Source organism: Prinia subflava, chromosome 5, assembly GCF_021018805.1.
Source record: "Prinia subflava isolate CZ2003 ecotype Zambia chromosome 5, Cam_Psub_1.2, whole genome shotgun sequence".
In the NCBI taxonomy this organism is placed as follows: Eukaryota; Metazoa; Chordata; class Aves; order Passeriformes; family Cisticolidae; genus Prinia; species Prinia subflava.
This window is the reverse complement of record NC_086251.1, coordinates 9,546,141-9,558,982: the sequence shown is the minus strand read 5'-3', so window position 1 is coordinate 9,558,982 and position 12,842 is coordinate 9,546,141.

Below are 12,842 nucleotides of genomic sequence, written 5' to 3'. Positions count from 1 at the left end.
GAAATTTGTGGGGAGCATTTCCTTTGCTCTCACTCCCCTTGTCTGGCAGCTCAACAGCTGCTGTAAAACAGGGCCACTCCAGGAAATTCTTACTTGGATATTGGCTGCGACACATGCCCAAGCCCCGTGCTGGACACTGCCTCGAGCTGAGCTACGTGGTCGAGCCAGGTGTGCAAGAATTCAAATGGCTGATAGCTGGGAACCCAAGCGTGTTGTGGCACACCCCAGAAACTCTTCAAATATCCCAAACTCCTGGGATTATATGGGATAATAATGTAAAAATGATGCTGAGAAACTGAAACAGTGAAGAACAGAGTTTTGTTTGTTTGCCATTCTTCTAAAAGATGATGAAGACCATCTTTGCAATCTCCCATGTTTTAACACCTAAAGGATTGCCAAGCACTGGAAGAGGCTGGCCAGGGAAGCAGTTGAGTCACCATCCCTGGGGGTATTTTAAAGATATGTAGATGTGGCATTTGGGGGCATGATTTGGTGGTGTACCTGCCAGTGATGGGTTAATGACTGAACTCAATGATCTAAATGATTCTGTGGCTAGAAACTCTTGGACAAGGTGCCGTATAAAACTTGTTTTGTGGCAAATACAGCAAGAAAAACAGAATAACCTGATAGAAATTATTGTCATTACATTGGTATGAAGTAAGTGCCTTAGACATGAAAGCTCAGGTGTATTGTCAATTGTCTGAACAGCATGCAGGCATAAAATATGAAATAAAAGGATGATTGACTTGAAAGAGTGCAAAAGCATTAGAAGAAAGAGAGGGAAACTGAAACTTAGGGCCTGTGATGTTATGCGTCTTTTCTGAAGAGACTAAAGAAAAAATGTTTCATTAAATAAATGTGGTTTTAGATAGGTTGTGAAGGAGAGAGAAAATAAAAGGCTCCCAAACAGCAAAGGTGTGTTGTTCAAATAGGTACGGCCTTTGGCAGGATTTTCCATTTGTCAGGGCAACCACAGTGTTGAAAGCAGAAATGAAAACAGCACAGCTGTAAATGCTATACCCTGTGTGAGGGTATAAAGCAGCCAGGTTTGGAAAGAAAGCCCATACCTTTCATTACGTGAAATGAAATAAGATAATATAGAAATAAATGAAGTATTAACTTAGAATCAGCCAGTATTTGCTTCTGTAATGTGGGACACTTTGTCTAACTCATGGGCAATAAAATTAGCTTATTTTATTCTTAACTCTGCTTCCTGTGAGTAAATGCCACTTCTTCAGTCCTCCAGTCCTACTTTAGCCTAAAAGATAAACTAATTTCTCTGTTGTCATCTTGAATTGCTTCATGAAAATGCATCATTGCTTTCATGCTTACTTCAAGTTTTGTGGTTGGGTTTTTTTATCTTTTGGGGGGTTTTGTTTGGGTTTTGGTGGGGGTTTTTTTCGTTGTCTTTCTTGTTTAAATGGCTAAAAAATAGTCATCCCAGAATGTAATGGACAAAAAAGACATTAGATGTTGTTGGGTAGCCATTCAACCACTGAAACAAATAGGAGAAGAAGGTAGTAAATGCTAGCAGTTAACATAATCACCAGGCATTCTGCAATTGTGAAGACATCTGTAATTCTCTCCAGTTTCAAAGGTCTCAATATTCTTTCTTTGTTTCTCTCCTAGCACCACCTTGAAAAACAGATTAGAACATAATTCTGATTTTATCTTTAGTGACACTGAACATACGGTTTTATCATGGACAGTTTTATCTTTGAATAGAATATGAAGCAGCTGTATGTTTTTCACAGGCAAAATATAGTATAGTTTTAGATACACCTTTTTATTTCCAGCATTTTTATGAAGCCAGACTCAAAAAATAAGATATTCTGGGTTGGACCCCAGGCTGGACTGAGCTGGGTAAAACTTTTTATAAGAGAAATTCTGAACCCTGCAGAGAAATTTGCATAAATAAGTGGATTTCAGACAATTAGGTAAATAACAGAATGGAGCAGTCAAGATTCCAAATGGCTGCCCACAGCAGAACTATTGCTGAACTCTCCACTCTGAGAACTAAGCTTAAGATTGGGCTGGTTTAGGTTATCCTCTCACTAACCTGCCCTAGAACCCTTCCCCCCAGCAATCTCATCTGAGTTTCTAAGTATAAATTATGTTTAAAATTACTTATGTTCAGTATCCTCAGTGAAGATTTCCACTTATGGTGTCTAGCACACTATTAAACTGTCCCTGTTAATCAAACTGGAACATGAGAAGCAAGGCTCTGCTTATCCAGGCCCTCATAGAGCTCAACGACTTGTATTGTTATTTTCCTTTTTATTCTTTTCTAATTGTGGCAAAGCCTCCATGTAGTGGTTTCATGGCCACCAAGAGGAGGTGGACTTTAACAGGTGTATGATTAATACCTTCTTCTGAAAACCACTTTGGCTGTGTTTCATCCATTAACTAAAAGATAAGAAGTTACTCCTATGCCCTCCCAGCAGCAGAAGAATGGCCTGTGTTTTGTGACCCAGGTCCTGCAGCCAAGGTGTAATTCATTTTTTGTTAAAGGGCAGTCGGGGTGAGCCTTCAGAATTCTTCCTCTTGTCTCTCTTTATCACATCACCTGCAAATAATTCACTTCCTCTGCAGGAAGAATTGCAGTAGCACTACTCTGATGTTTGTGTATAAATGAAGCTAAACACACCACACCACAGCCAAATGGGCAGGTAGGACTTGCTGTCTCAACAGTGAAACAAACTTTTCCACTCAAGTGATCCAGTCAGTGTCACCTGGAAGCTTTTTGGATCTTCAGATAAACACTGTTCATGGCACAAGACATCTCAGTTCTGAAAACTTTTGTCAGTCCCTGCCTGACATGGTTATGGACATAGTATTTACTTTTGACATATTATAAAGGCTATCATAAAAAAAAATAATAATGAATACAGGGAAAATGCTTACCAACTTCTGAATACTAATTTTTGGCATAAAGATTTGCTTAATTTTTGTAGCAAGAAAAGCCATGCAAGCTGTAGATATAATAATTTGCAATGATTTAAAAAATTAAATCCTAGTTTTTACTTAGAGTGCACATTCTTCTAGACTATCTGTTTATATCCAGGGTTTCCAAATGTTGCCTTGCTCAAATGTTGTTAATTGATTGGCTGTACTTTTTAACAACCTGTGTTTCTTATGCAAAAGATCCATACCATAACTCCAGGACTATGTTCCCTCAAATCACTCATTGCAAGCATTATTCATCCCAAAGTAGCACTGAGTATGGATGGGTTTTTTTTGCTTTATTGTTTTAATAAGAACTACTCTCAAGATCTCTTTCACAACCTCATGAGCACAGCACAAAGACTCAGGACCATTCTCTACAGGTTCAATTGACAACTTCAAAGCTAGAGAGTCACAAGCAGTGTAAGGTAAGTGCCAGATTTAGTGGCCAAACACATGGAATGCTCTACAAACGATGGAATGTTCCATGCACAAAGTGTGAAATCTGAGTAACAGATGATATAGGTAGGGAAGGAGTAAGAAAATAAAAGAAATTTGGTAGTAGAAAAAATTAGAAGAGAGTTAAAGGATTAAAGAATGTAGAATAAGCAAAGGAAACTATGACAGACAGTATTAGAGACAAAATTGGAACAGATAAAAATAAAGAAAGAAGACCAGAAACTGAGTGGCACTAAACACTTAAAAAACAGAAGAGAGAAAGAAAAATTAGGCTCAGATGATAACAGTGGCTCAACAAGACCAGGTGTTGCACACTTAATCAATCTCTGAGATGGAAGAAGCCAGTAAGGCACAGTCTTCCCAGAAAATCCAGACTCTCTCCAGAATATCTGAGACAGAGCTAATTAATATCATGTCATTCTTAACAGAAACCATAAAGCTTCCCAGAAAAGTAGGGGAACCAAAGAGTTGTGGCTGGATGGGAATTATTGAGTAGGGCTGGAATAAATATTTGCCAGAGGTCAGTGACAGTACAGTCAGTACCTGAAGAATATCCCATTTCATTGTCATTATTCTGAGAGCATTTAGCAATACATTTAATTACTTTGAAAGGCTTAATTATAAGTAAGGCTCCCAATGATCATCTCTTTCTTATCCTAGCTGTTGAAGATGTCATTATTTTCCTTAGATTTGGCCACCTCTACAGTTTTAGTGTAAACAGTGGTTTTAGCACTGACACTAAAAGTAAACTAATATGAAATGTTCTTAAGGATGTGAAATTCTGCATGCTCTAAGAGCTCATAAAAGTAAAATTCAGCTGTTCTCTTATGTATTGTGTCTGAACACTTCCACCTTTAGGGCAGTTTCAGAAGTCAAAGCTCTTGATGACCAGACAAATATTAGAGATGAATGTCTGTCCTGGTTTAGGGTTTAAAAACATTGGAATCTGTTACTAGTACCATAATTCATTCTCTGTCTGGTTCCCTTTTTAACAGGATGCTTCTCAAAAAGTAGAAATAAAAGTTTTTATGCCTTGGCTCTCCTCAGCACAGAATTTACATCAGAACTACCTTGAATATTTTCCTTAAATCCACAAGTCACCTTAATTACTTCAGGCTCTTTTGAGTCTTAACTGTTTTTAGTGTCTCTTGTTTATATATAGCTCAAAGAGGGCAAAAAAGAGATTCTCAGAAAGAAAAAAGCCTAATTGGTCCTGGATGGTGTCCTGTATATCATGAATTATGCTGAGGATAGACTTTCATTAGTACATATGCACACACACACACACAAATATGTAAATACAAGTCAGAAAAGCTGCAATATGGAGCATCTTTAAAAAGGCATAGACCTCTTTAAACTTCTTTAAGACATGGATAGATCTCTTTAAATTTTTAAAAGTCAGTCAAGAAGTTAAGTAAAGAACACTTTGGTCCTGAGTTACCAACAAAATGGGCATCCAAATAGCTGTTCTGTATTGCACTGGAAGCTCTTTTGTGCTTCCTCATTAAATTCAGGGCATTTCTTCTTGTCCCTGTTCAGAGCTTTGAGATAGTAGAGAGCTAACTACAATTAAGTTAATTAGATCTGAGATTTTGAAGTTATTTTCAGAAGATACTTATTTTATGTGTTAAAATGAAAACAAAGCAAAACAAATCTTGTTTTCTCACTTCGTGGGTTTTCAGTTTTTGAATGACACAAAACTGGACCGAAATAAAATGAAAACAAACCTCTGTCTACACATGCATGCACAGTTTGAAGACAATTCCTCTCACAAATAAAATATAAAATAAACAGATTTTTGTAGCAGTTGCTGTAGAATTTCTCTTACCTGCCAAAAGCAAAGAGTGTTTGATCAAACCCTCCTCCTCAAGACACCAACTTCAGCGTAATGCACATAGGTTTTGAAGACCTGCTCTACCTGGTCAGTTATAAAACTAATTTCCAGCTTCTTGCAGATTTTGTCTTCTTTGTCAGAAAGTGATTTTAGTTTTCTAGTTAAATCACACAAGAATATTACTTGTTTGTTGCTTCTATTTCAGTATTAAATGCTCTAAATGCTAAAATTGGGCATGTTTGTGTAAATACTCCTGAAAAGAGAGGAAACTGCAGATAACTGAAAGCAGCTAAATGATAACAGTGGGGATAAAAGAAGAAAAAGCCATTAGTGAATTCATTAATTTTTACCTTTGGCATTTAGTGCTTCGGATTAATGGCTTTCCTGTAGGCTGTTATTTTCCTCACAGATATTAACATGCTAAATATGTGGCATATTAGAATAAAGTGTTATTACTACTTATGTGTGTCCAAAATCCATGAGATATCAGGGATTAAGCTGAAATGCAGGCAAACAAAATAGTCAATTTTTTTTTCATACATTGCCTGTTATGAAGAAGGCAGCTCCATAGCACACTTGCACCTCTAAAATTTAAATTTAGGGACAAGGAAAGTCTAGGAAACTGGAATTCATCACCCCAGGGAAGAGGAGGCTCAGGGGCAGCTTATTAATATACATAAACAGCAAAGGGGTTCAGAGGAGAGTCAGGCTCCTTTCAGGGATACCCAGGGACAAGAGCAGAGGCAATGGGCACAAGAGGAGACCCAGGAGGTGCCATCTGAACCTCAGAGAGCACTTTTTTATTGTTGAGGTCGTGGAGGCTCCATCTTTGGAGACATCTGAACACAGGTGTTCCAATGGCAATTTGGATAACATGTCTGGGACAAAGTGTGGTTCTTGTTTCTGTACTGATAAGGTATAATCCAGCCCCACATTTGCTCCTCCTTTTTGTAGCTTGTCCAGGTTCTCAGTTCAAAGCTGCTGTTTTCCTTTACAGATAACTAAGAGGACACCAATCTCTTCCAGCTTCTCTTCCAGCTGCAACTCCTTGTCAAACCTTTCCTCATATTTATCTCCTGTACTTGTGCTCTCTATCTCCTTATTTTATCTTTTTCAGATCTGATTTTTATTAAAAAAGGAAAAGTATATTTTCTTCTCCCATTATTTTGTTCTCCTATGGCCATTCACCACCTTCTTCATTTCTGAGGCTGAAATTTTTGACCAGTTTTGGAACTAATCTCCCCAAAGTGAAGTTACAGTTCTGTAATTTACAAGTCTGTCTATTTATACTTCAATATTTTCCTGAAAATACTTTAATTCTCCCATTACAAAGAACATAATACTTGAATAATCCATTATCTCCTGGTATTCCTCACATTCATACTCTTTGCAATCATTATCTGAAATGCTAATTTCTTTTCATTTTAGACTCTGTCCTCTCCTTTCAAGAGATATGGGGCACAGGAAAGTGTTGCTTTACTTGACTTATTGTCAGTCTTACTATTTAATATTCATTCTTCTCCCTCTGCTGCTCGATTTTAGTCATTAAATTCTTCTTCAAAATCTTATGTTCACACATTTTGAATTCCCCAGCAAAACCCGCCAACTTCTTTCAGGCTATCTGGAGGGTGAAAATCTATTCTTACCTTTCTAGCTCAGATATGAGGCTCTTTAGGCCATTCTATTGTTCCCTCACAGTTCCCTCTATTTTTTCTCTAAAGCAAAAGGAAATATTAGGAGTTTTGGGGTATCTTACTTAATTTAGTCATGTCCATTAAGACCAACTTGTTATATTTAATATATTTTACTTATATTGAGTATATTTAATACAAAGCATTGATAACATATGATAACATAACAGATATGATATCTGATGTTGTATATATTATATAAAGTATTGATATTAATTAACACTTCCAACTTCTCCAAAGATCCTGTTTCCTCATTTTCAGGATGCTTTTACTCTCCCTTTTCTTTTTGCTCTTCTCCACTACACAAAATGAAAAATGAAGTTGGCATGCCTGACAGCTTCTGCTGTATCAATGTAATAATTAAAGGAAGGTTAAGGAAGAGGATAAAGAATTGAGACACAAATAACTTGTGATGTGCCTATAGCCAAGAAGAGTTTTCACAACTGAAGAATTACAAATACAGGCCCACAAACCTGCATATGCCTGAAATGGTTGCTTCAATTCAGAATGCTAAAACCATAAAACAACAAAGGGGCAGAAAGGAGTCTGACCATTTCAGTGTCCTCTAGTCTCTAATGCACTAAGGAGATAATTCTTTTAAAAAAATCTGATAATATTATTATTGTGAAAGCAAAATATTCAGAGCTAAGATGGTTAAAACCAACAACAAATTTACAAACCATGCAAATTTTAACCATAAGAATACAAGCAGGTTTTTTCCTACCAGGCAAACAGTGTAGATAAATCTAGGTACCAGCAGCCTTTCCCTTGAAGATTAGCTAGTCATTAATGATATACATTAAACTAATAACTTCACATAATAGAGTCAGAACAGAATTGCATATTTTTAGTGTAAAATTATTTCTATCTAAATGTAGGTTGATGCAATTCTATTTTTTTTTCTTTTTTTTACCATTTAGGATAAGACACCACACAAAAGTTTGCAAAAAGGGATAGAAGACTAATAGCCAGTGTACTTTTGTCTCTGACTTCAGTAAATACTTTCTCTTTTTTGCATGCCTGGAACTTAACAGAAATATAGGCAGGGTATAGAGAATGTCACATGGCAGATACTAATTGTTACGATTAAGGTCTAACAAGCAGGCTTCCCTGCTGTTCTGAGAATGTCTCTGACTTTTGATCCTGACATCTGTGTCTTACAAGAATTTCAGTCGGCTCTGACATTCCCTCTGATGTTGATCCAGGAATTAATGGATTGTGAAAAAGCTGGCAGGATATCATTTAAAAAGTAGAATTCTTGGTGTACAACTGATAAAAAGGTATCAGAATTCACATACTTTCTGTCTGATACCAATTCATTGTGCCTATGTGCATGCGTTTCGTATGAAGCAGTATCTCAAAATAGAGGGCAGAAAACAAGATTTAGAAGGAAGCAAGAGCTTCCTGTTATGCCCATTTATGGAATTGCTATTGTACATCTGCAGCATGTTATCAGATAAAGTTATCAATGATTTAGACAAATTCTTTGTCTTGGAGATTCCATTGCTTAAAACTCGTACCAGAAAAATTAATCACAACATTATGATTAATTCTGATATAATTTAAAACTTTAAAACTCTAATGCTGCAGTGGACAGCATTAGAGAAATCAGAGTTAATTTTGAAAGGAGTTTCAGCAGAGGCAGCCATAAGCATGTTTAGTGTGTGACATGTATTGTGTGGTCACCATCACACCATTTCTCTTTGGACCTATATTTAAGCTGGTTTGTGCTACAATTCTTTCAGCTTTAGAGGACCTGTGAGGAAAAAAAAAAAAACCAAACCAACAAAAAACACAAAAAAACCAAACCAAAAACTTTAAAAGATGTAACGCCAAAAGTTAAACTGACGTTCTTTTCTAGGTGTGTTTAAGGCTGAAGAAATACATACAGAATTGAAATTTTACACATCAGAGAATACTGCCTTGTGTTTCATGGTTCTGGATAATTACTAGATGCCAGTGGATAACTTAAACATAGCTTAGAGTCACTGACATTAATGTGTGACAGGCAGCTTTGCAGAGTGTATTTAGCAATCTTAAATGAAAAAGTTGAATGATATTTAAAAAAACAAAACATAAAAATAAAATTCAGGATTATCAAAACAGGAAAGAAGCCGTGCCCTCCTTGAAGTAAATCAAAAAGTGTTACTCAGTGTGCAATAAAAAGACATGAAAGGAACTACAAAAGAATTCAACAAGTTAAAAAGGAATTAAATCCACTTGTCAATTATTGTCAATTATAACTACCTAAAATTAAGACTGTATGCTTTAACCATCTTCTCAAACAAGTCAACCAAATTTCAAATCCAGTACTGACATCATTGTTTAGTAAGTCAAATTTCTGGCATTTGCATCTATATTTCAGTGCTTTAGAGGCTTTAATAAAATTTCTTGACACCCAAAGGCATAGGATAATTTGACACAAGTCCAGACCAAATGCTATTAATAAACACAGGTAATTAATAAAATTAATAGTACAGAATGCCTAGAGATATTTCGCCACTCATGCCCAATATTTAGACACTGGAAGCACTTGTTTTAAGGAGCATGAAATTATCAAGAATAAGTAAGATATTTTCAATATTTGAGAAGCCAACTTATCTCAAATATTAACATTCAATATGTGAAAAAATTAATGACTTGCAAGTTTCACATCCCTCATCAGTGCTCATTCCAACTCTGCTGTTGTTCAGCTGTACAGAATTTACAAAATTCTAAGGAGAACACCCGAATTCTAACAAGATGCAAATAAACATCTTAAACATTCGTAACATTAATTGTACATCCAGAGAATCCATTAAAGTTTTATTTAAATTATATGATTAAAGACACCATGTGAATACTGTTTTGTTTTAAGGGAAATATCAATGCCCTTAAGCACTAATATTTTTATTATTTATATTTCATGTTGCTTAAATTTATTGTTCTGTTTTTCTTTAAGTGTTCATTTAACAGGTACAAGAGTAAATAGCATACAAATGAGGAAATTGAGAAAAAAAAGGCAAAAACCTAAAGTGAATAGTTAAAGAGAAAAGGATCACATTTAAGATGGGAGAAAACAGAAGGCAAAGCTTGTAAAATCTGAAAAAGTAAGGTAGGGGTGTGAAAGTGTGATGTGTGACAGGTGGGGTAAAATGAGACAGTTGGGAGGAAAGAAATAAATTTGAAGAGCACAAATTAGACAAGACATTCATTTTAAGCCCTAACAGGCTGGATCTCATCGTTGTCATCAGACAGGAAATGTCAGAGCTGGCACATTTGGTTTTTTATGCTTTTTACTTGTTAAAAAAAAAGAAATAACAAAAAACCTCTGTCTCTTATAATACATAAAAAGTCTATTTGTTTTAAAGAAAAACACATCTCAATTTGTTCCCATTTTTTCTCCTGCTCAATTTTTAACCAACTTCAGCTCTATTATATTGGAAACTACAATAATTATAAGGTTTAATACTTCCATTATATTTTGAGTTATTTTACTTAATACCTGAATAGGAGTAGAATCCTTTAAAAATATCTAAACTTTGCATGTGTAACTACAGGTGGATTTCTGGAGGAGATAAATTTTGCATAAGATAACATGCAGTAAAGACTGTCTCACAACTACAAACATATCCTCACTGTAAAGTTCAGAATTTTTGAAGGCATTGATATATTCTTTCCAAAATACATGACCAAAATAATTATGTCAAACACAAGCATTTCAATTTGCATTCCAGTTGGTAGAAAGGGGTTTTTTTAATATAGGTTTTAATCTCTACAAAGGATATTTGGGACCTGAAAATAATGACTCTGTGTAGAATAAGTTACCTTCTCTTTATATGACCATTTAATTAGTGTGTGTTGTTCTGTGAAATAGAAAAAAAAATCCCTGTGCACTAGAATATAATCTCAAGGTTAAATTCAAATGAAGTAGAATACTGTCAGCAGAAAAGTGCATAGAAAAACTGTAATTCTTAATAATTCATTATCTTTAGAATGTACTGTTTCATTTTTAATTGAAATTAGTCTTTGAGCTTTTTAGTTTAAAGAGTTTACCTCAAAATGATATATGACAAAAAATCTCCTCAATTTTCATTGAGGGAATGAACCCTACCTATGAATCCATAAATTAACAAATAAACAATGGAGTGTAGTATATTTAGAAAGCATAGCAAAACGTTCAGCTGGAAAAAAATGTTCATTTTCTAACAATTTGTAATTCTCCTTATCATATGTATATGTTTCTAGTGAAAGGAAAATGGAAGCAATGTGGAAGCAAAGATTTTGGATTTTACACATGGAGGTAAGGGATGACAGAAGGGCAAGGCAGGGAAGGCTCAGATCAGGAATTTAGAACAGGCACGATATGTCAACCTGACAGTCCACTCACACCTATTTCCAGCAGGGAAGGGATATTTAGGGGAAAAAATATCAAATCAGAGTTCAGGTACAGAGTGATGCCATCCCCTTTCTGATAGAAAGAGAGTTCCAAATCCAGAGGCTGAATTCAGACCATCAAATTTCACCGCCATCAATAGACCTGACTTGCCAACCACAAAGATTTTTAATTTCTAATCTCCCCTACTTACAGTTTAAATAAATGCATTTTCTGCCACAGGTCTTTACTTTGGGCCATTTCCACATTCTATGAAAAAAATCTAGCAAATATGAGAGTCCTTTATCAAGCTTGAGCCTACTTCCATAAAACAACTGATGCTGTTGTTCTGCAGATCTTTTCTTGTGTACTTGTCTGGAAAGGTTTCAAACATTTCCAGGAAGTTCAGTTATTGAACTTGTCTTGGAAACACATTAGGTTAATAATTCGTATTCAAAAAAAAAAAAAAAAAAAAAAACAAAACCAACAACCAAAAAACAACCAAACAAAAAAAACCCCTCTCACATTATGTTAAAAAAGTTAAGAGAATTTAGAAAGAAAATATCTAAGCCCTATTCAGTACTATGATTCTGGATTGTGCAGTTTCCACAGACACATGTGTAGTATCTCATCTTGCTGTTCTCTCAAAACTAATTAAAATAGCCACTGTGTTACACTAGATTTCATACTCTTAAGATATCACACTCTCCATTCTGCTTTATCTCAACATTTCCAATTTCATTTACCTCTCTTCACATCACAAAATGTTGATACTTCACCTTATAATCTGGGAAATTTGAGTGGGATTAGTTGAATTCTTATGACAAAAACTTCCTTTTAGACCTTGGGCAAGCCATGGTACTCTTCCTTGTGAAATGCCTTTGCTTGCCACATTACAAAATATTCCACAGTGAGACACTTAAACTTTGGAATATTCAGGTATTCTTGACTGATCTTTTTTTCTACTGTTGGACTAACATAAATTCTCCTGGCATTTTTGAATTGAAAACAAACAAAATCCCACAAACAAACAAACAAAAGCAAAAAAAAGTTTGATTTATTAAGACTAAAACAATCTCCAAAAAAAAAAAGAAATCACACAATTAAAAAAGTGGGCATATCTAGAGAACAGGGCCTTAGAACTGCTGAATGCACATAAAAAGCAATGGACTTTGAGGATTTTCAACACATCTACAAATCAGCCTATTTAAAAAATGGAGAGAGTTGACACCAGAAAGTGCTTTCAAAGCATCTGGAGATGCCATAGCCAAAGATACTGAGAAGTTGTAGCTACAAGTGGCAATATCTACTGATAGAACATTTGGGCCCATGAGCCTGTCACGAACTGAAAAATGGGAATTTCTTCCAGCTGGTTCAGGCAGCAAAACAGTAGAAGAACCATCTCCAATCAGAGTTGTCAAAATAATATTTTTTATTTCACATCCAGCTCTACAAAGCCTTTAGACTTTGCTGTATTATCTGGAGCTGTTGCATGGGATCCTTTCAAATGAAAAGGTCACAAATGGCTAGAATGCCTGTGACCTTGTCCAAGCCCCTTTGG